The sequence below is a fragment of the Citrus sinensis genome, chromosome 8, assembly GCF_022201045.2.
Source record: "Citrus sinensis cultivar Valencia sweet orange chromosome 8, DVS_A1.0, whole genome shotgun sequence".
Lineage (NCBI taxonomy): Eukaryota > Viridiplantae > Streptophyta > Magnoliopsida > Sapindales > Rutaceae > Citrus > Citrus sinensis.
Window position 1 is genome coordinate 13,755,394 of NC_068563.1, and position 23,342 is coordinate 13,778,735.

Here is a 23,342-nt window from a genome sequence, read left to right on the forward strand (position 1 = left end):
GGGGCTCATGAACAGACTTGGCTACTCAATGCCTTAGACAGAGGACTTCTTTTTCTTTTTTCTTTTTTCATTTGCTTTTCATTTGCTACAGCATTGCTCATAACTCTCGCTACCTTTGACACAATTCTGCATATGAGGTACATACTCAGATCTGGTTACTCAGCAACTTGAGCCATTGGAGCAGAGTTTATTTCATAGATATCACAGTCAATCAACTTGCTTCTTCCTCTAAACTTAAGATATTCTCTATTCTCTTGGTTTTGCTCTAGCAATCTCATACAATTCAACCAAAGTCTAAGTGTTGGGACATAATTTCACTTCTATATATAACTATCTATACTTGGCATTCTCATAAATACTGAATAATACTCAATTTATCTTCATTAGGTTTTCAAATCTATACACAAATATTAGATAACAAAGCTTCACACAACACAAACATAAACGCATGCATTCGGAAACACAACCCCCCCAAACTTGAGAGTTGCTATGTCCTCACAAGCATACATAACAAAGGCACACGAACTGACAAGGATATGGAAGATCTTAGAAAATACCACACAAATTGACAAACAGAAGGGAATTTTTTTTTATAAGAATGAACTAGTAAGGAAAGAGTACTCCCTTGTGATGGGGACTGCATCACATGCGGGATGCTATCAGCGCTTCTTGGATGCACTGCGCAGCTTATCCTTTAGTGAAGCTTATGGGGAAGTAGCTGGCAATGCCTTCGTCTTTTTCGTCGTGGGGCTGATGAGAGGAGTTGTGGCTGGGGTTGCTGTAGCAGTACCTTTAGACGTACTGCCTTTTCGTTTACTGGATTTTCTCGGATTGGTGCGAATAGGCTGGCTAGGAGTTTGTTGTAGAGGAATTTGAGTTAATGCATCAGCTGCCTAGCCCTCAGCTGTTATGGCAGTAATGACCACAAATAGTTGCTTGGCTTGCTCAGGTGTAGGCATAGCTCTGGCTGCTGCAGCAGTCAGCTCGGCATCGACTTGCTCCATGTCATCTTTAGAGGCTGGAGGTGTTGCCATTTTTGCTTTACCCTTGTCCTTTCTCTTGCCCGCAATGACTAGAATAGACGGCTCCTTTTCAAGGTCTTATTCCTCATCTTCTTGAATAATGTGCTTTTTCCTAGCTTTGGGCTAGGTTGGGATGGTTGGTTCCTCACGTGCTTTCTCTGAATTGTCCTCTGCCTTTGTGGGCGAGCTATCAGTCTCAGACTTGTCACTTTCTTCCTCAGGTGGGTCAACATCTTCTGATTCTACCTCTGCTTGTGGTTCGGCTGCAGCTTCATCTGCTGGTTCATCTGTGGCCGTGGCTTCTTCACTGGCTTCTGCTGGAGCACCTGTGGTGTTGGTGTCAAAATTATACTACTGGAGCAGTGAATCAGGGAAGTTCCGGTGAGTGCGTTTCATGTAAAGAGTAAATTGGTGTAGGTGGTTGTCCATGTGCTGTAGATAACTCTAAAACTGATCGTTTTCCCTCTGCTGAGCTTCCACACATTGAGTTATACTTGCGCTGAGTGCCTGAATGGTCTGTTCTAAACCAATATCTCATCTTGCTCCTGTTACGATAGTTGGTTTAGTGGTTGTTCCAGCACTCTCACTAGCAACTCTCACAATGGTACGTGCCATAAAGGCACCATCATTCTTGACATGGTCATCTCTGGTGTCAAGACGAACACCGAAAATTACACAAATACTGGTGATGAGTGAAGGAAATAGCAAGGCAGCAGTTCGGTGAGTCTTGACTGCACAATCCTGGATTTCTTTCGCAATAATGCTACCCACATCTATGGGAAGCCCTCGAACAATGACATATAACAAACCCAACCTCTCTTGTGAAACCGTAGTAGTGTGAGTGGTGGGCATTAGCCTAGATTTCAGAAATTTTACCCACACCTTAGCAATAGGTTTTAAATTTATCCTATTAACTACACGCCCTTCCTCGTTAGCCCATGATGCCCCTTCGATTGTAAGAGTTGTAAAAATGGTGTTCCACTTTTTTAAGGTTAACTTATCACGCAACTTGGCATACTCACAATTAAATTCAACAGGTAAATTATAAAAAGCATTGATAACTCGGGAGTCTAGTGGAACAAGTGTGTTTCTTACCTAAATGTTGTGTTGATCAGGGCTTACCAAATTGGCGTAAAATTCTTTGACTACTGGTAGCACATGATCTCAAAGGTGGTTGCAAAACTCTAACCATCCTCACTTTGCTGCAGTATTATGAATTGTTTGCACAATTCCAGTGAGTTGGTCTGGAAATTGAAACCATTTTTCTTCCAGAATCTTACGCGGCTCTATGAATTCCTCATATTTTACTTCGGTGTGGTAACTCTAGAAACGTGACGGATCTTTGAGGCGACTGGCTGTTTTCTTATACCTCGGCATTGCTGTAGCAGTAACACATTTAGGCTAATGTCCCTGAGAGTAAAAAGAGAAGAAGAGGTTAAGAATTGTGAGAGTTGTATTTGCGAAAGAGATGGGGAATAGTGTCGTAGAGCATTAAGCACAGTGACTCCTTTTTATAGTGGACTTTAATTGAAGATAATTACGGTAACCAAAGGTAAATGAGGGAATAAAATATTTTGAAATTAATGCGCATATCCCAAAAATATCGGCTAGTAAAATTAAGGCATTAATTTCGGAGATTTATTCGTAATTTCTATCCACTTCCACGCCTCCATCTGTCATGATTTATCTCCAACGGTAAGTGAGTGGCTCCATCTTTTAATTTACTGTAACGGTAAAATTGGTTGCTGCAACATCCATTCGCTTACTGTAGCAACGGTTACATACTCCTCACCAAAGCCTCTGACACGTGGCTCACCTCTGTACTCTGCCACCATACAACCTCACTTGTCAATTTTCACATATACTTCCACAAACTAAAATTAATTCTAAAATTAAAATTAGATAGATCAAATGATAGCAAAAGTAAAGAATGCAATAATTTGAAAAGATAAAATTAAATAGCTAGAATGAAAGAACAAAATTAAATAAAATGGTAAAGAGGGAGAGCTGTCAACAAAACCAAAGGAGAGCAAAATTGGTTTGAAGTGGCAGTCTCCACAATGGGTTGCCTCCCATGGAGCGCTTGATTTAAGGTCCTTCAGCCTGACCTTCTTTCATTGTTCAATAGCTGGGTTCTTTAAGGAGTAACACCTCATTTGAACAATCTGCTGCTGGATGTATGTAGTGCTTAACCCTGTGTCCATTAACTTTGAATTCTTGACCCGTTTGTTCATCTAGAAGATCAACAGCTCCATGAGGATAAAATTTTAACAGCTTAAACGGGCCAGACCATCGTGACTTGAGCTTTCCCGGAAATAATCTTAGTCTTGTATTGTATAGCAACACTAGTTGACCAGGGTTGAATTGCCTGTGCTGAATATGCTTGTCGTGCCAGTGTTTTGTCCTCTCTTTATAAACTCTTGCATTTTCATATGAAAATAGCCGTAATTCATCAAGCTCACAAAGTTGAAGCTTCCTTTGCTCTGCTGCAGCATGCATATCCCAATTTAGTTTCTTCAGTGCCCAGTGTGCTTTATGCTCTAGCTCTAGTGGCAAATGACAAGCCTTTCCATAAATAATTCGGTAAAGGGATATGCCGAGTGGAGTTTTGTATGCTGTTCTGTAGGCCCAAAGAGAGTCATGCAAGTGTAAAGACCAATCCTTCCTCGTTGGGTTCACCACTTTTTTTAAGATCTTTTTAATTTCTCTGTTGGATACTTTAGCCTGACTATTGGATTGTGGGTGATATGTTGTTGTTACCTTGTGTCTGACTCCATATTTCATCATTACTGCAGTAAATACTTTGTTGAAAAAATGTGTACCCTCATCACTAATAATTGCTCTAGGAGTGCCAAACCTGGAAAAAATATTTTTCTGAAGAAACGCTACCACTGATTTGGCATCATTGGTAGGTAATGCTGAAGCTTCTACCCACTTGGAGACATGAGCCACAACAACAAGGATATATAAGTTCCCAAAGGATGGTGGGAAGGGTCCCATAAAATCTATTCCCCAGACATAGAAAACTTCCACTTCTAGAATGTTAGTCAGTGGCATTCATGTCTTTTAGTTATGTTCCATGTCCTTTGGCACCTGTCACAACATTTAACAAATTCATAAGCATCTTTAAAAATAGTGGGCCAGTAATAACCTGATTGCAGAACTTTAGCAGCTGTTCTATGACCACTAAAATGTCCTCTATATGCTACAACATGGCATGACTCTAGTATGTGGTATATTTCTCCTTCAGAAACACATCTTCATATTACTGGATCTGAGCATAACTTGTATAAATGTGGATCATCCCACTGATAACTTCTAACAAAATGAAGAAATTTCTTTTTCTCCTAAAATTTCAGCTCAGGTGGTAGCATCCCACTTACTAAGTAGTTAGCAAAATCTGCATACCATGGGGGTCCTGACTATTGCAGCATCTGTGCTTGCTGTATTGCCAACAGCTGTTCATCAGGAAATGTTTCAGTGATGCCCCTCCTTGTCAATGTACTAATGTCTGCTTCAAGTCGTGACAAGTGGTCTGCCACTTGATTCTCAGTCCTCTTTATATCTTTAATTTTCAGATCAAATTCTTGAAGCAATAAGATTGACACAACTTAAAAGTAATTTTTAACTCCCAAGTATAAGAGTGTCTTGTTGTATTATAACTCGGTGAGTCCAAGGTCGATCCACAGAGAAAAGATTTAATTTGTTTATTTTATTTTAACTAAAAATTGAAATTAAAACTTAAATATAAACAACTTAATTTAAATGAAACTATGAAATTGAGCTAGTTAGGGTTATGGATCCACTCTTAGAAGTAAATAAAACTTAATAAATTCTTTTTGCCCCTTTTTTTAGATTTATTGCTCAAAAGATTAATTATATAAATTATTATTATTTTCCCTTTAATTTTATGATGGATTAAGTATTTATTGTGCCAAAATTGAATTTGTCTACAATAAGTCAAAATACCATTTTACCATACCTTATATTAAGATATTAAGAATTTATTGTGCCGAATTTATTTGTTTGTCTACAATAAATCAAAATTTTAAAATATAAATATGTATAAAATTAAATAGAAAATAATTTAATTTATAAAATTAAAAATAGAATTTGCTTAAATCATATTTATTTCCTAAGAGTTTCACCTTCCCCTAACTAAAATTATTTAGTTAAGCATAATTAAAATAAAAAGAAGTAGTAAAATTGAATTACTTATAATTAAAAGTAATAAAAACAACTAAAATTGGAAATAAAACTAATTTTATTTATAAAAATAATTATACAAAATATTAAAAACACACCTGGAAATCAAGATTACAAGGAGATGGAGAGAATTTGAGAAGAAGAGAGTTGTAGAGAGATGATTAAAAACATAAAATGATGCTCTATTTATAGAAAAATAAATTCATAATCCAGTGTGTTCCGGTCCATCATAAGCTTCATGCATGTGCTCCTCACAACCTTTAGATCAAGATCCAATGGCTGGTCAAACTTCAAAAGTCAACATCACACGTGGCATCGTTTGACTCGTCCGATTTGCCCAAAGAACGGTTGAGATTTGGCGGGTTAATGGGTGGATCGGGTCGACCCGAATACAAAGATTCGGATCCTACAACTTGCTTCACCAACCATTGCCACGTGGCACAATCATGGCCATGGAATCGTGAACGGTTGAGATTTAGTCAAAATTGCCAGCTATCCCATGCACTTATATCTATTGTAAGCTCATTTCATCATTCAATCAGTGCTTGGTCAACAGGAAAAGTCAACCCTTTTTACACAAGACCAATTTTAAGCCGATCTTGACTGATCTTAAGGTTTTCGGACCTCCAGAATCCAAATTTGACCTCCGTTTATCTGTTTTGAGCCTCGAATTACGTGAAATTAATATTTTACCTAATAAACACACAAAAATACACAAAATTAGATATATTTAAAACATAATTAATAATTCCTAATATATTGCATAAACACAAATATAAATTATAATATAAGCACAAAATAATATTATTATCGCTTGATAATTAGACAATTTTTAATACTAATCACACCACCCAACCAGCTTATTGCTAGCCCTCTAACAATTAAAGCGTTATATTAAATTAAGATTTATAAAATTCACATGCAAGTTAATAGTTCATTTATCCTCTAAACTACCAAATAAATGAACTCTCTCAAATTTCTTTACCACATTGATGTTCACTTATTATTCAGAATATCATCAAACCTTCTTTTGTCCTCAAGTAATTAAAACAATACTTATGGGGCTTCATTAAAAGAAAAACAACATTTTCGTTCCAAAATTCATTAGAAATTATATCTTTAGGCAGTAGATTATTCACACATATTTTTAAAATATTACATTTCTAACCCGCGTAGCGAGCTTTAGGCCAGTGACTCCCAGACCAGCTGACCTTAGGGCATTAGGAGTTGAAACACCCCTACAGACTTAATTACTCGGTTTCTAGAAATAGCAAAATTAAAAACAGTTTTTTTTCTTTTTTTTTCTTCTTTTTTTGTTTGTTTTTTGTTTTTTTTTTATTTTTTTGCACTTTCTACTACCTTAGATACTATTCCTAATAAATCAAAAGAACTAAATGCTGTAAAATTTTAACTTACAACCCATTAGTATGTGTCATAGTGTGTGTGAAGAATGATTCAATAATACCTGTTAAATAAGTAAACAATTAAATAACTTAATAACCAAGTGGAGAGTTCACAAATTCGAGTAATTCAAAGAAAATGGAACAAAAACAATTTACTATGAATCTCAAAATCAAAATATAATACAACAAGACTATTAGGATGCGTCTCAAAAGTCGTGACTTTTTACACGACCATCCTAGACAAAAACAAAAATGTTTTTGATTTTTTTAACAAAGAAAAGAAAAGAGAAAAGAGACAAATAAACACACATATTTAAAAACATACGTCAATTATCCCCACCCCCCAACCTAATCTAAACATTATCTTAACATTTTATAATTTTACAAATATGCAAAAAATAATAATAATAATAATAAAAGAAGAAGAAGGGGAGATCTCACCTGAACTTGATGCAGAAGCTTAAAAGCGGATAACAAAGAACAAGAAAAAGTCAATTTTTTTTTTTAAACAACACTCTTAAGATTAAGAAGATGCGTTTCTAGAGGTACTACATTCTCTATATCATGCCATCTTCGACTTAAATTTATCCTAAGTTAGTTAACCCTAATTTAAAAAGATGCGTTTCTAGAGGTACTACACTCTCTATATCCAGCCATCTTCGACTTAAATTTAATCCAAAGTTAGTTTTTACAGAATTTTTTTTTTTGTAAACGCATCACCAAGACTAAGACATTCCACAATTATCAACTAGGACTAAGACATTCCACAATTATCAACTATTCCCTCCCCCCAACCTGAAAAAGACATTGTCCTCAATGTTTTAAAAGGAAAGAGAAAGAGTTTAGAAGACAATACATAAACACTGCAACAGAAAATATTTATAGACGAAGAGTTAAATCTAATTCACACTTCTTATTACTGCTATTGTGACTGCTACCATCATCAGTCGACCAATTCAGTGCAAAAGTCTTTGATCTAACTCTGGTGTATAAGTTTGTAAAAGATCAAGTAACTTGTTAGCAGTAGAAGCAGAGATAAATTTTTTTTTACAGAATATGGAACAAAATAAATCTTTATTACATGATTAATAAAAGTTAGCAAGTCACCATAAAAATTATTAACATTTAACAAACCGATGGGTTTTTGATGAATGTTCAAGTGGGCCCAAGATGCAAATGTAATCAGTGCCTCAAAAGTTGCAAGATCTCCTGGCAAGAAAATAAAAGCATCAGCATGATTCATCATTTCAGATATTCTCTCTTGCATACTTGATACCACTAATTCTTCTCTAATTGGTGGGCCAGACATGCACACTAGTGGTTTCATGGCTTTTGGGATAATGTCTAGTACTTGGCTTCCTCTAGTAAAAATAGCTTCTGAGACAAGTCTTGATAACCCTCGTTCACCTCCTCCATATACAAGATGCAGTTTCCTCTCTGCTATGACACGACCAAGATCTACTACTGCTTGAACAAACTCTTTGTACTTTCCATAGTGAAACCCAAAAAGCACACAAATATTTTTGAATTGTTTACTCGAAGATGCTGCCATTGGACTAAGTTTTCAAAAACAAGTTGTGAGTGTTTGAAAAACGAGCTCATATTTAAAGGCCTTGGTGACATAAATAATGAGAAATAGCTGTAAATGGGTTGGTATATTTGTTAAATGACGAGTAAAGCTTGTGCTCAATAATTCAAAACCAAATAGTAAAAAGAAAATAATGATTAGAAAAAGTAAATAGTAAAAGGAAAAAAATATTTATTAAATACAAAATCACACCGCTAAATGCAATAATGCAAATGATAAAATAACAGTAAAGTAAAATAACAGTGAAGTAAAAGGATATTTACTGGTAGTTGTGATTGTGGCTTACATCTTCCTCTGGTTTTACGTCCAGTAACGGCTTGAACGCCCTCTATGGGTCGAGGATTGGCTTCTCATCCAGTTTTCTTATAAACTGGCAAACAAGGTCTTTTTGAGTCAGATTTTCAAGACTAAACTGTGCACTTTCTTTTTGGAATAGTATCCACAAATTATAAATCTCACGTTGCACAAATCCGCTTCAATGCGTCTCAAGAGATCGTAAGATATCATCCAATGATTATTTACTCATGTCATTTTTAACGAATTTAATTTTATCTTCACGAGTATCAGAAACCATTCATAAAGATTTACAATCCGGTCGTTTGCAACCAAGTCTTACATAGTTATGACATTTTGAGCCAAGTCGTTTAACTCTCCTTTTCTTAGCAAACGTACTTTTACCAAAACTAGGCATGTAAGAAACAAATGGATCAGAAAACTCACCTGCTAATCGGACCTTTACTTCAATTAAGCAACGAATGTCAGAAGGAATGCCATTGATCATTAACAAACACAGTCGTTCACAACGAGCTTTGTAAATTTTCCTGAGGACATTCTGAGGGAGAGGGAAAATGCTTATGCAGTTTATGTTGTATTTCTTCCATGTTTGATTTTGGGGTTTCAGTTATTGTGGGAAACTGAAGATACCGACTTAAGAAGTCACGGAGTACCGTTATCCGTCATTTATACGGGAAAATAAATCAAAACACACCAAAATCAAATCTGCAAAATCAAATCAAACGTGAAAGCGAGCAAAAAGAAACACAAAATATAAAAGGAAAAATGAACTTACATTCGTCCTCTCATTGAGTTAACCTCAAGCTCCAATTGAAAGTCATATATGCCACGCTCTATTTCTCTGAGTTGTATTTCTAGATCCTCAACATAGGACACAAATTCCGGTGGTTGCAGATCCCAAAGTGGATGTGATTTACAGGTTTGTATCAGGCCTCTTAAGTGAAATTTCACACGCATAAATCTTTTAAGATGTGTGAACAGGAATTTTCTCATTGAGGTGCTCATGATGTAAAATGAAAATTGATGAGAGAATGTACAACTGTCAAACAAACACGCTTGCACAAGAAAAATAATGTGAAAAAAAAATATGTATAGTGCATCAATCTAAAAAAAATCAAACAATGAAAAGGCAAAATAATAGTAAAACAAAACAAAAAAATCAATCATTAAAGACTTAATCAAAAACTGGTGGGTCATCCAAATTAATTTTGGTGTCTTCGTCACGTGGGTGATGTTCCAAATATGGTTTTAATCTTTTACCATTAACTTTAAATGTGACACTGTTATTTGGATTCTCAATTTCTATGGCCCCATATGAATATACATTTTTTACAACAAATGGGCCACTCCATTTTGACTTTAACTTCCCTAGAAATAAATGAAGACGAGAATTATAAAGCAACACTTTTTGACCAATCTCAAATGTTTTTTGAAAAATTCTTTTATCATGAAATGCTTTTGTTCTTGCCTTAATAATTCTTGAATTTTCATATGCATCATTCCTTAATTCCTCAAGTTCATTTAATTGCAATTTTCGCACATTACCAGCATCATCTAAATTTGAATTAAAAGCTTTAATAGCCCAAAGTGATTTATGTTCAAGTTCAACAGGTAAATGACAAGGTTTACCATAAACGAACCGATAGGGTGACATTTCTAATGACGTTTTAAATGCAGTATGGTAAGCCCAAAGTGCATCATTAAGTCTAAGAGACCAATCTTTTCGGTTTGGGTTAACCGTTTTTTCCAAAATTTATTTTATCTCCCTATTTGCTAATTCAACTTGACCATTTGTTTGAGAATGATAAGGGGTAGCAACTTAATGTGTAATTCCATATTTCTTCATTAAAGAGTCAAATGACTTATTACAAAAATGCTTACCTCCATCACTGATAATGGCTCGAGGGATTCTAAATCGACTTAAAATATTTTCTTTTAAAAATTTAACCACAGTTTTACTATCATTATTTCGACAAGAAATTGCTTCAATCAATTTTGAGACATAATCAACTGCAACTAATATATACACAAATCCAAAAGATGATGGAAATGGACCCATGAAATGAATTCCCCCACAGTCAAATATTTTAATTTCAAGTACGGGATTTAAGGGCATCATGTTTCTTTTTTGTAATTGATCCCAATTTTTGACATTTTTCACAACTTTTGCAAAATTCATGTGTCTTTGAACATGGTAGGCCAATAAAATCCACACTGCAAAATTTTAGCAGTAGTTTTTCTTGAAGAAAAGTGTCCACCACATGCTTCAGAATGACAAAATTAATGACACTACTTACCTCATTATCAGGAATACATCGTCGAAAAATTTGATCTGGGCAATATTTGAACAAGGGTCATCCCAATAAAATTTCTTTACTTCAACAAAAAATTTCTTCTTCTTTTGAGAATTCCATTGCAAAAGCATTTTACCTGTAACAAGAAAATTAACAATGTTAGCATACCATGGCATTGAAGTAACAGAAAATAAAAATTCATCAGGGAAAGAATCATTGATGGATGTTATATCATTGCAGAATTCGGATGTGAGTCTTGATAGATGATCAGCAACGACATTTTCAGCACCCTTTTTATCTTTGATGGTAAGGTCAAATTCTTGAAGTAACAAAATCCAACGAATTAGTCTCGGTTTGGCATCATGTTTACTCATCAAATATCTCACAGCAGCGTGGTCAATAAACACAACAGATTTAAAGCCAAGCAAATATGAACGAAATTTGTTTAATGCAAATACCACAACAAGTAATTCTTTCTCAGTTGTAGAATAATTCATTTGAGCACTATCCAAAGTCTTACTCGCATAATAAATCACAAAAGGCTTACCATCCCTTTTTTGTCCTAAAACAGCACTACCAGCAAAATCACTTGCATCACACATTAATTCAAAGGGCAAAGACCAATCAGGAGATTGCATAATAGGTGCAGATGTTAAAAGACAAATTATTTTCTCAAAAGATTTTTGGCAATCATCATTCCATTCCAACGGTGCATCTTTTAATAAGAGGTTACAAAGTGGTTTAGATATGGCACTAAAGTTTTTTATAAACCTCCTATAAAATCCTGCATGTCCTAAAAAGGATCGCACATCTCTAACTATTTTTTGTTGTGGCAATTTAGATATGACTTCAATTTTTGCTTTGTCAACTTCAATTCCTTTAACAGAAACAACATGACCCAAAACAATTCCAGAAGTAACCATGTAGTGACATTTTTCCCAATTCAACACGAGTTCTTTTTCAACACATCTTTTTAAAACTTTCTCCAAATTATCAAGGCAATCATCAAAAGAATTCCCAAACACAGTCAAATCATCCATAAAGACCTCTAAACAATGTTCAACCATATCACAAAAAATACTTAACATACATCTTTGAAATGTTGCAGGAGCATTACAAAGCCCAAATGACATTCTTTTAAATGCAAATATTCCAAAGGGACATGTAAATGTGGTCTTTTCTTGGTCCTCAAGAGCTATAGGAATTTGATAATAACCTGAATATCCATCTAAAAAATAGTAGTATGGATGTCCTGCTACTCTTTCTAAGATTTGGTCAAGGAATGGTAATGGAAAATGATCTTTTCTAGTGGCTTCATTTAACTTTCTATAATCAATGCACATGCACCAACTAGATGTAATTCGTGTTGGAATTAATTCACCTTTTTTATTTTTAACAACAGTGATTCCAGATTTTTTAGGCACTACTTGTGTAGGACTTACCCACTTACTATCAGAAATAGGGTAGATAATTCCCACATCAAGCAATTTAAGGACTTCTGTTTTGACTACCTCTTTCATGTGTGGATTTAATCTTCTTTGAAATTGTTGACATGTTTTAGCATTTTCTTCCAAATTAATTCTATGTGTGCAGATTAAGGGATTAATGCCTTTAATATCATTTAAAGTCCATCCAATTGCATTTTTATGCTTTTTAAGAATAGTTAGTAACATACCTTCTTGGTCGCTTGTTAAAGTACAAGAAATCACAACAGGATAAGTTTGTTCTTCTCCAAGAAAAGCATACTTCAATCCTTCAGGCAACGGTTTCAATTCCAGTTTAGGTGTTTCTTGTTGTTCTGTCTTTTCAATACTTCCAAGCTCCTCAAATTTTGGCTCGTCATCATAATTTTGTGAAGTTTGCACAGAATCAAGCAACGAATTTATATTAGAAATATCAAGTTCAAGTTGCTTATTTGACTCAATTGAATTAACTAAACAAACATTAGAAAGTTCAGAAAAATCCCCTTTTTGAATATTTTCCTCGAAACAAGATTCAAACAATTCCTTTTGTTTATCAGTATCATCTTCATTCTCATTTTCTTCATTAGGTTGTCTGCACATATTGAAAACATTCAATTCCAAAGTCATATTTCTAAAGGATAAATTCATTAAACCATTCCTACAATTAATCAAAGCATTAGCAGTTGCTAAAAATGGTCGACCTAAAATTACAGGAATTGATTTGTAATTATTCACAACAGGTTCAGTTTCCAAGACAATAAAATCCACAGGGTATATGAATTTATCAATTTGTACTAAAACATCTTCCACTATTCCTTTTGGTACTTTAACTGATCTATCGGCAAACAAAAGTGTAGTTGAAGTTGATTTTAACTCACCAAGATTAAGTTGAAGATAAACTGAAAATGGAAGCAAATTAACACTAGCACCAAGATCTAGTAAAGCATGCTCAATTCTGTGATTACCAATAATACAAGAAATGGTAGGACAACCAGGATCTTTATATTTCAACTTATTATTAGTAGACAGAATTGTACTTACCTGTTCAGCCATGAAAGCACTCTTTCTTACCTTCAGTTTCCTCTTAACAGTACACAAGTCCTTTAAAAATTTGGTATATGAAGGTACCTGCTTGATTGCATCTAATAGAAGAATGTCAACTTTCACTTGCTTAAAGATTTCATAAATTTCAGAAGAGTGGTTTGATTTCCTTAGTTTATTCAATGCATGCGGAAATGGTGGTTCAGGTGGAACACTAGTTATTTCTTCACTAGGTGTAAGTTCATTTAGTCCTTCCTTATCCTTTGAATTTTCATCATTTTCACAAGGTTCAGGCATAGGTCTATCAACAACCTTACCACTACGAAGAGTTATAACTGACTTGACTTGGTCTGTGGGTGGATTTTGTTGAATCTTAGGATTTGGTTGTGGTTGGGCTGGAAATTTTCCTTTTTCTTGAATTGTGAGTGCAGAAGCAATTTTAGGAAAAGTATCTTTCAAATTAGAAAAAGTTTGTGTATTTTGATTGTTAATAACATCTTGCTTTCTGATGAATGAATGCATTATGTCTTCTAGATTTTTCCATGGTGGTGGAACATATGGTGCATAAGGCTGAGCATTTTGGAAATTTTGTGGAGGTGGTGCTTGTGAAGATTGTGCATTATTATTATTCCTCCAACAGAAATTTGGATGATTTCTCCAACTAGGATTATAAGTCTGTGAATATGGGTTTGGTTTATTAAAGGTGTTAATGGCATTAGCTTGATCATTCAAATATTCTTTAAGTGTAGGCAGAGTGGGACAATCTTGAGTGAAATGATCATTCAAACTACATATGTTACATGCAATTTCTTGAACAAATTTTACTTGCTCACTCTTTTTATGCTACAAAGCTTCAACCTTCCTAACTAGGGATGCAAATTTTGCTTGTAAATCATGATCTTCCCTAAGGTTATGGATTCCTCCACTAGATGGAGATGGTTGTTGCTTATTTGTCAATTCAAAAGTTCCAACAGTATCCCAATGTTGTGCATTTTCAGCTAATTGGTCAAGGTAATCTAGTGCATCCTTAGGATTTTTATCCTTAAATTCACCATCACACATCATTTCAACAACCTGTCTACTTTGGGGTATTAAGCCCTCGTAAAAGTAGGTGACCAATCGCCAAGTTTCAAAACCATGATGTGGACATATGTTGAGCAACTCTTTAAACCTATCCCAACATTGGTATTATGTTTCTCCATTTTTTTGAGTGAAAGAAGTGATTTGCCTTTTAAAATAATTTGTTCTATGAGGTGGAAAGAATTTTTTCAAAAACCGTTCTTGCGTGTTATTCCAAGTTCTTACTGATCTAGATCTAAGGTTTTGTAGCCAAGTTTTAGCTTCATCTTTTAATGAAAAATGAAAAAGCTTTAATCTAATTATGTTCATGCTACAATTTTGGTCTGTGTATCTATTACAAACTTCCTCAAAATCTCTTAAATGCAAGTACGTATTCTCAGATTCTAAACCATGAAATGTTGATAAAAGTTTAATAATACCTGATTTAAAGTTGAATCGAGATGATTCTGGAGGGAATACTATACACGACGGTGCTCCGGTTCTGGTTGGATTCATGTAGTCTCTCAGAGTTCTTGGTTGATTCTGATCATGCCCATGTTGAGAATTATTGTCTCGCTGATCAATCTGAGGATTAGGTTCGTGCACAAAGTTTTCATCTTGGTTCTCATCCATGATTGGTGGTGGAGATTGAGATCTACGAATTAACCTACCACTTGAAGATCGAGACCAACGTCTCATGCAATGGTTATGTTATAAAGATAATATTCACACAAATTAATAACAAAATAAAAAAATTAAATATGCAAATAATATAAGTGTACAAAAGAAAATTAAAATTAAAATTAAATAACAATTTTGGTGGTTGAACCCACCAATTAAGCCAAAAAATGTAAAATAATAAAATAACTAAAAAAATGGTGGTTGAACCCACCAAATAAAAAAAATAAAGAAAAAAAATACAAAATAAAATAAATACTGAAAATTAAATAACTGAAAATAAAAATTAAGAGTTAGTAGTTAGTTTGGTGGTTGAACCCACCAATAAAGCAAAAATAAATAAAAAAATACGAAATAAAATAAATACAGAAAATTAAATAACTGAAAAAAAAAAGTTAGGAGTTATCAGTTAGTAAGTTAAGAGTTAGTAGTTAGAGTTAGTTTGGTCCACATTATGTCCAAATTATGTCCAAAATGTAAGTCCAAGTCTTGATTATTTTGAGGAATTTCTTCTAGGGATCCTATTGTAAATTATTTTTAATTTTATGGCCACACCGTAATTTTTAGAAGTTTATAATTGAGCCTTTTCGGATGAAAGTGAAACGACTGAAAGATGTTGGGGTCAGAACGTAATTATGAGAAGAATGAGGTAGAAACGAGAATTGTTGGGGTGAAACTAGAATTATGAACGATGTGGGGATAAAAGAGAATTTAAGAAAAGGAAAATGGGGCAAACGAAATTTTACATATAAGAGAAAAATAAAAAGGGAAAAACAAACCAAATAAAAAACTTTTCCCCGGCAACGGCGCTAAAAACTTGACATATCTTAAAAGTAATTTTTAACTCCTAAGTATAAGAGTGTCTTGTTGTATTATAACTCGGTCAGTTCGAGGTCGATCCACAGAGAAAAGATTTAATTTGTTCATTTTATTTTAACTAAAAATTGAAATTAAAACTTAAATATAAACAACTTAATTTAAATGAAACTATGAAATTGAGCTAGTTAGGGTTATGGATCCACTTTTAGAAGTAAATAAAACTTAATAAATTCTTTTTACCCTTTTGGGTTATGGATCCACTTTTAGAAGTAAATAAAACTTAATAAATTCTTTTTACCCTTTTTTTAGATTTATTGCCCAAAAGATTAATTATATAAATTATTATTATTTTCCCTTTAATTTTATGATGGATTAAGTATTTATTGTGCCAAAATTGAATTTGTCTACAATAAGTCAAAATACTATTTTACCATACCTTATATTAAGATATTAAGAATTTATTGTGCCAAATTCATTTGTTTGTCTACAATAAATCAAAATTTTAAAATATAAAATATGTATAAAATTAAATAGAAAATAATTTAATTTATAAAATTAAAAATAGAATTTGCTTAAATCATATTTATTTCCTAAGAGTTTCACCTTCCCCTAACTAAAATTATTTAGTTAAGCATAATTAAAATAAAAAGAAGTAGTAAAATTGAATTACTTATAATTAAAAGTAATAAAAACAGCTAAAATTGGAAATAAAACTAATTTTATTTATAAAAATAATTATACAAAATATTAAAAACACACCTAGAAATCAAGATTATAAGGAGATGGAGAGATTTGAGAAGAAGAGAGTTGTAGAGAGATGGTTAAAAACATAAAATGCGGCTCTATTTATAGAAAAATAAATTCATAATCCAGTGTGTTGTGGTCCATCATAAGCTTCATGCATGTGCTCCTCACAACCTTTAGATCAAGATCCAATGGCTGGTCAAACTTCAAAAGTCAACATCACACGTGGCATCGTTTGACTCGTCCGATTTGCTCAAAGAACGGTTGAGATTTGGCGGGTTAATGGGTGGATCGGGTCGACCCGAATACAAAGATTCGGATCCTACAACTTGCTTCACCAACCATTGCCACGTGGCACAATCATGGCCATGAAATCATGAACGGTTGAGATTTAGTCAAAATTGCCAGCTATCCTATGCACTTATATCTATTGTAATCTCATTTCATCATCCAATCAGTGCTCGGTCAACAAAAAAAGTCAACTATTTTTACACAAGACCAATTTTAAGTCGATCTTTACTGATCTTAAGGTTTTCGGACCTCTGGAATCCAAATTTGACCTCCATTTATCTGTTTGGAGCCTCAAATTACGTAAAATTATTATTTTACCTAATAAACACACAAAAATACACAAAATTAGATATATTTAAAACATAATTAATAATTCCAAATATATTGCATAAACACAAATATAAATTATAATATAAGCACAAAATAATATTATTATCGCTTGATAATTAGACAATTTTTAATATTAATCAAAGATCCATCTGATTAATCTTGGTTTGGCATTCTTCTTTGAAATTAAATATTTGATGGCTACATGGTCTGTGTAAACAGTTACTTTAGTACCCACCAAGTAAGCTCTGAATTTGTCAAAAGCAAATACTACTGCTAGCAACTCTTTCTCTGTAGTGGTGTAATTGATCTGAGTTGAAGTGAAAGTTTTGCTTGCATAGTATATAAAATAAAAAAACCTTATCCTTTCTTTGCCCTAATACTACTCCTACAGAATGATCACTAGCATCACACATAAGTTCGAATGGTAAAGTCCAGTATGGAGATATAACTACTAGAGCAGTGATCAGAGTTTTCTTTAATTCTCCAAATGCTTGAAGGCAATCTTTGCCAAAGTGAAAAGGTTTGTCATGCTCCAGTAATGAGCATAGTGGTTTAGCTACTTTGGAAAAATCCTTAGTGAATCTTCTGTAGAATCCAGTATGATCCAAAAAACTACTAATACCCTTTACTGAAGTTGGAGGTGGCAGTTTATCTATTACCTCTATCTTGTCTTTGTCCACCTCAATGCCATTCTTGGATATCTTGTGCCCCAACACCATTCCTTCTTACACCATGAAATGTCACTTTTCCCAATTGAGTACTAAGTTGGTCATCTCACAGCTTTTAAGAACTTCTTCCAAGTTGTGTAAACAATCATTGTATGTTTCTCCAAAAACTGAGAAGTCATCTATGAAAACTTCTAAAGTCTGCTCTACCATATCAGAAAATATAGACATCATGCATCTCTGAAAAGTTGTTGGAGCATTGCATAACCCAAATGGCATTCTTCTGAAGGCAAATGTTCCATAAGGACAAGTAAATGTAGTCTTCTCCTGATCCTCTGGTGCTATAGCAATCTAGTTGTAGCCTGAATACCCATCTAAGAAACAATAGTAATGTTTTCCAGCAAGTCTATCCAACATCTGATCTATGAATGGAAATGGGAAATGGTCTTTCCTTGTGGCTTTGTTGAGCTTCCTATAATCCATACATACTCTCCATCCAGTCACTGTCCTTGTAGGAATAAGTTCATTCTTCTCATTAGCTATGATTGTTATCCCTCCTTTCTTTGGAACACATTGAACTGGGCTCACCTATGAACTATCTGATATTGGGTATATGATTCCAGCATCCAACCATTTAATGATTTCCTTCTTCACCACTTCTTTCATAATAGGGTTCAACCTTCTCTAGTGCTCTACTGAATTGCTGGAGCAGTCTTCTAACAGGATTTTGTGCATGCATATTGATGGACATGTCCCCTTTATATCTGCCATGGTCCATCCAATTGCTTTTCTGTATTTTCCAAGCAAATCTACTAGACTTTGTTCTTCACCTGCATCCAAAGTAAAAGAAATGATTATAGGGAGTGTGTTGTTTTGACCAAGATAAGCATACTTCAAATGTGAAGGTAATAGTTTTAATTCAAGACTAGGAAGTGATTCAATAAATGGTAAAGTTGTTTTTACTTCCATGTCTGAAAAGATTCAGGTGTTCAATAAACCTGTTGTGCCTATCAGATTGCTTTTTGTCCAACCAATCTGTCTAAATTGCTGCAACATCTTCCTCTTCGACATCCTCAAAGGTGGTGATTTTGTCAAGTGCATTACTGCAGCATCTATCCATTCTGTCTACTACAACAAAATCCATTACACTTAGGAAATTGCAGTCTTCTACTTCATCAAGGTTCTTCATAGCCTCTAGTACATTAAATGTGACTTGCTGATCATTCACTCTCATGGTGAGCTCTCATTTCTATACATCTATCAGAGTCTTTTCAATTGTTAGAAAAGGTCTTCCAAGTATAATGGGTACCTATTTATCCGCTTCAAAGTCCAGTACAATGAAATCCACTAGAAACATGAATTTGTCAACCTTCACCAGTACATCCTTTATTTTTCCTTCAGGGTATGCATGAGATCTGTCAGCTAATTGCAGAGTGACTGATGTTGGTCTGCATTCCCCTACTCCCAGCTGCTTAAATACAGATAATGGCATCAAATTAATACTAGCTCCCAAGTCACAAAGTGCTCTGCCAGCATACCTAGTTCCTATAGAGCAGGGTATTGTAAAACTTCCTAGATCTTTCACTTTTGTAGGAATCTTATTTTGGAGCATATGACTGCTTTCTTATGTTAAAGAAACAATTTCAAACTCTCCTAGTCTTCTCTTTCTTACCAAGATGTCTTTTAGAAATTTCACATAATTTGATATTTACTCCAAAGCTTCCACAAAAGGTATATTTATGTGTAATTGCTTCAGCACTTCCAGGAATTTGCTGAACTGCTTGCCTTGTTTTTGCTTCTTGAACCTTTGTGGGAAAGGTGGCGGATGTCTAAATTACTAAGTAGCTTCAGGAGGTATCAAACTTTTTTTGTTTGGTTGGGTGCAGGTTGTGGCTACTGGTGTTGTAACTTTTTTTTCAGCATATTCTGGCTGAATTTCCTCTGCAGTTGCTGTAGCCTAGCTCATGTCACCAGTGTCTTGATAGAAGGCTTGTTGTAACATGCTTCCATTTTGAGGTGGTTTCTGTGCTGAGTTGAATTTCATCTCATTTTTTATCACATCAACTGGGGTATCAACATTCTTTCTAGATCTCAAATTAATTACCTTACAGTGTTATTTACTCTCTCTTCTAGGGTCTTCTGTGTTGCTAGGCAGGCTTCCTTGAGTTCTGCTGCTCATTGCTGTGGCTAGTTGTCCCATTTGGTTTTCCAGGTTTCTCAAGGATATAGCTTGACTCTGCACAATTGCTTCATTCTTTGCAATGTACTCCTTAATCATTGCTTCTAGTGAAATGATAGGATCTTGACTAATTTACTTTTGCCCTTGACTTTGCTGATGAAAACTAGGTGGTTGTGTGTTTCTATTTTGTCCATTTAATGCTGGAGCATTTCGATTCTGACTGCTCCATGAGAAATTTGGGTGTTGCTTCCAGCCAGGGTTGTAAGTGTTTGAATATGGGTTGTTCTGAAGTTGTCGATTGAAATTACCCACATAGTTTACTAAAGCTGGATTTCCAAGACAATTATCAAAGTCATGTTCTTCACCACAATATACACAAGAAAGTTTAGCAACTTGCTTTACTGTTGCTGGAGCAGATGTCATGGCCTTTACCATGTTAGTCAATGAGGTTACTTGTGCTGATAAGGCTGTAATTGCATCTATGTTATGTACCCCTGCTGATCATCTTGCTACTGGTTGCCTGGCTGAAGACCACTGATAATTATTATTGGCAATTCTCTCCAGAATTTCATAAGCCTCAGTGTAAGTAGGGATGGCAAAACATCGGGTCGGGCTCGGGCTTGGCCAAACCCGACCCTACCCGATCAATAAAGAATTAAAGCCCGACCCTAAAAAAGCCCTACCTATTTATAGTTAGGGTCGGGTCGGGCCCGACCCGAATCGGGCCAACATCGGGTCGGGCCAGGCCCGACCCTACCGAAACCATTTTCCAAATGCATTTCCAGATTTCTAGATTGCTTAAACTGCTCGTGTGCTATCCAAGCTGCTCATGTGCGTTGGCCGTTGGCTGGCAGACGGACGCGGCAAAGGGCGACAAAGGGTGACTGGCTGGTTCACAAGACAGTGAGATGCGACAGCGAGACACACGACGACGAGACACGGTTGATTGGCTGGCGACCCGGCATGCGGTGAACGGTGACGATGACGATGCTCGCTGATTCGGCAACGGGCTGGGTGGCTGGCTTAGGGTTTTTGAGAATTTGGGATTTACGGTTTAGAGAGCTGTGATGTGTGCATGTGTGATGCTGTCTGTGATGTGTACGTGTGTGAATTGTGATGCTGTGAATGTGATGTGTGCATGTGTGATGTTGTGAATGTGATGACTGATGTGTGCAGTGTGCCGTGTGCGTGTGTTAGACTGTTAGCAACTTAGCTTTTTTTTTTTTTTAATTAGGGTCAGGTCGGGTCGGGTTGGCTTTAAGCCCGACCCTAACCCTAAATTTGTTCGGGCCTTAAAATCTTGGCCCGAACTCGACCCGAAACCCGAAAATTCGAGCCAAAGCCCTTAATATTAGGGTCGAGTCATTCCGGCTAAAAATAGGGCCGGGCTAAATTGCCAAGCCTAAGTGTAAGATTTGGATAACAGGGCTCCATTTGCTGAAGCATCCACCATTAACCTTGTACTCGGATTCAACCCATTGTAGAAAGTTTCCAATTGAATGTAACAAGGAATACCATGACGAGGACACCTTCTGAGCAATTCTTTGAATCTTTCCCAAACCTCGTACAAACCCTCATCTTTAAATTGATGGAAGGAATTAATCTCATTCCGTAACTTTGCATTTTTTGTTAGTGGGAAATATTTCATTAGGAATTTATCAGCCAATTCATTCCATGTAGTGATGGAATCAGATGGTAACGAATTTAACCATTCTCTTGCTCGATCTCTTAAGAAGTAAGGAAACTGCCTCAACCTTAAGGCGTCTTGTGTTGCTCCAGCAATCTTGAAAGCATCACTTACTTCCAAGAACAATTTAAGATGGAGATGAGGATCTTCATTTGGCAATCCATTGAATTGACCAACTGTTTGCAACATTTGAAACATCACTGGCTTCAACTCAAAATTTGCAGCTTCTACTTCAGGTCTAATGATGCCAGGGTGTACAACTTGAGGAGTTAGCACAGCATAATCTCTTATAGCTCTGTCTCTGTCATCAGCCATGTAAATAATATTGTTGTTGCCTGGTTGTCTCCCGTTAACATGTTCATTATGTTCTTTTTGAATGTTAATTGGTTGTAAGGGCCCGTGAGGATTCAAATTCCCCGCATCCTACAAATTATTCATGCTTGAAATAGTTCTTGAATTCCTTTGTTCTCTTCGCAGTCTCCTGACAGTCCTTTCAATCTCAGGATCGAATTGGAATACCACAGATCTGTCTTTGCACATTCATGAACCGATCTGCCAATAAATAGAATGAATCAAATCAAATTTGGCGCTATCAAGATTTACTTCACACTTTAAAAATAAACAATCAATCCCCAGCAACGGTGCCAAAAACTTGTTGTTTTATTTTTATACACAATTAATACCAATGTCAATGTGCAAGTATACACAACAAGTAATAAAGTGATGAGTATTCAAGATCGTCTCCACAGGGATTGATGCTACTTGAAATGCTAAAGCAATCACAATAGTGCAAATCAACTTAAGACCGAAACAAACAATTGTCAAGTAAATCCTATCGTAATTAATGATCGCAAGAGATTTAAATAAAACAATACTGTAATGAAATAAATTAGGTTAAATGTATCTAAGATTCAATTGAGATTATAGTAGTTGAATAATCAAACTCTCTTAATGGGGTGACTGTAGTTTATCAATTTAGTACTAGTTGTTACAATAAGTGCTACAGCACTGGGCAGAATAAATCTGCATCCTCAGCTATCGCATATTGGAAGTCTCATACCTTTAAATCTATTAACAATGACCAGTTGCTAATATATTTATGGTACAGAATTATAACTTTTAATCTCTCCACCCTACAAGGTGAACACCTATGTCTAATGTGTCACAAATCTTAACTTCAAGTATTGCCCTTATGGGATTCAAGATAACTTAATCTAGGAAACTCGACTTAAGATCAAGTAGTACTCTAATAATGTCCACTAAGACATGCCCTTTTGCTGCTCTATCTTAACTGAAACTATTAAATGGGTGGTCAACCGAAATAACAGTTATATTCATAAAAACTACTAGAGTAAAATGCTACAGCAATCCCATAACAACATATAAGAACAGTCAAGAACCCATTAGATTATTTGTCACTCAACTACATGTAAATTTAGTTCATATTCTAAATGAGGAAAATAAACATAAACATATTAATCTTGGAATTTATCAAAACAATTAAAGGAAGAAGATAAATATAAGTTGAGCACGGTGAAAGACGAATCCAAATAATTATACCCGATTCTTTGATGTTGCC

At 35.0% G+C, this 23,342-nt stretch overlaps 2 non-coding genes and 1 pseudogene across 2 annotated transcripts; 2 read left to right on the top strand and 1 right to left on the bottom strand.

The window, feature by feature from the left end:
- LOC127899326 (uncharacterized) overlaps positions 1 to 15,003 on the bottom strand; it is a 106,968-nt pseudogene extending 91,965 nt beyond the window's left edge.
- On the top strand, positions 14,444 to 14,549 carry LOC127899574 (small nucleolar RNA R71). Its single transcript, XR_008051452.1, has one exon. It is a non-coding gene; the product is annotated as a small nucleolar RNA R71 (small nucleolar RNA).
- Positions 15,004 to 21,587: 6,584 nt separating the features above from the next.
- On the top strand, positions 21,588 to 21,695 carry LOC112497822 (small nucleolar RNA R71). The gene has a single exon (XR_003064805.2). It is a non-coding gene; the product is annotated as a small nucleolar RNA R71 (small nucleolar RNA).
- The last annotated feature ends 1,647 nt before the right edge of the window (positions 21,696 to 23,342 follow it).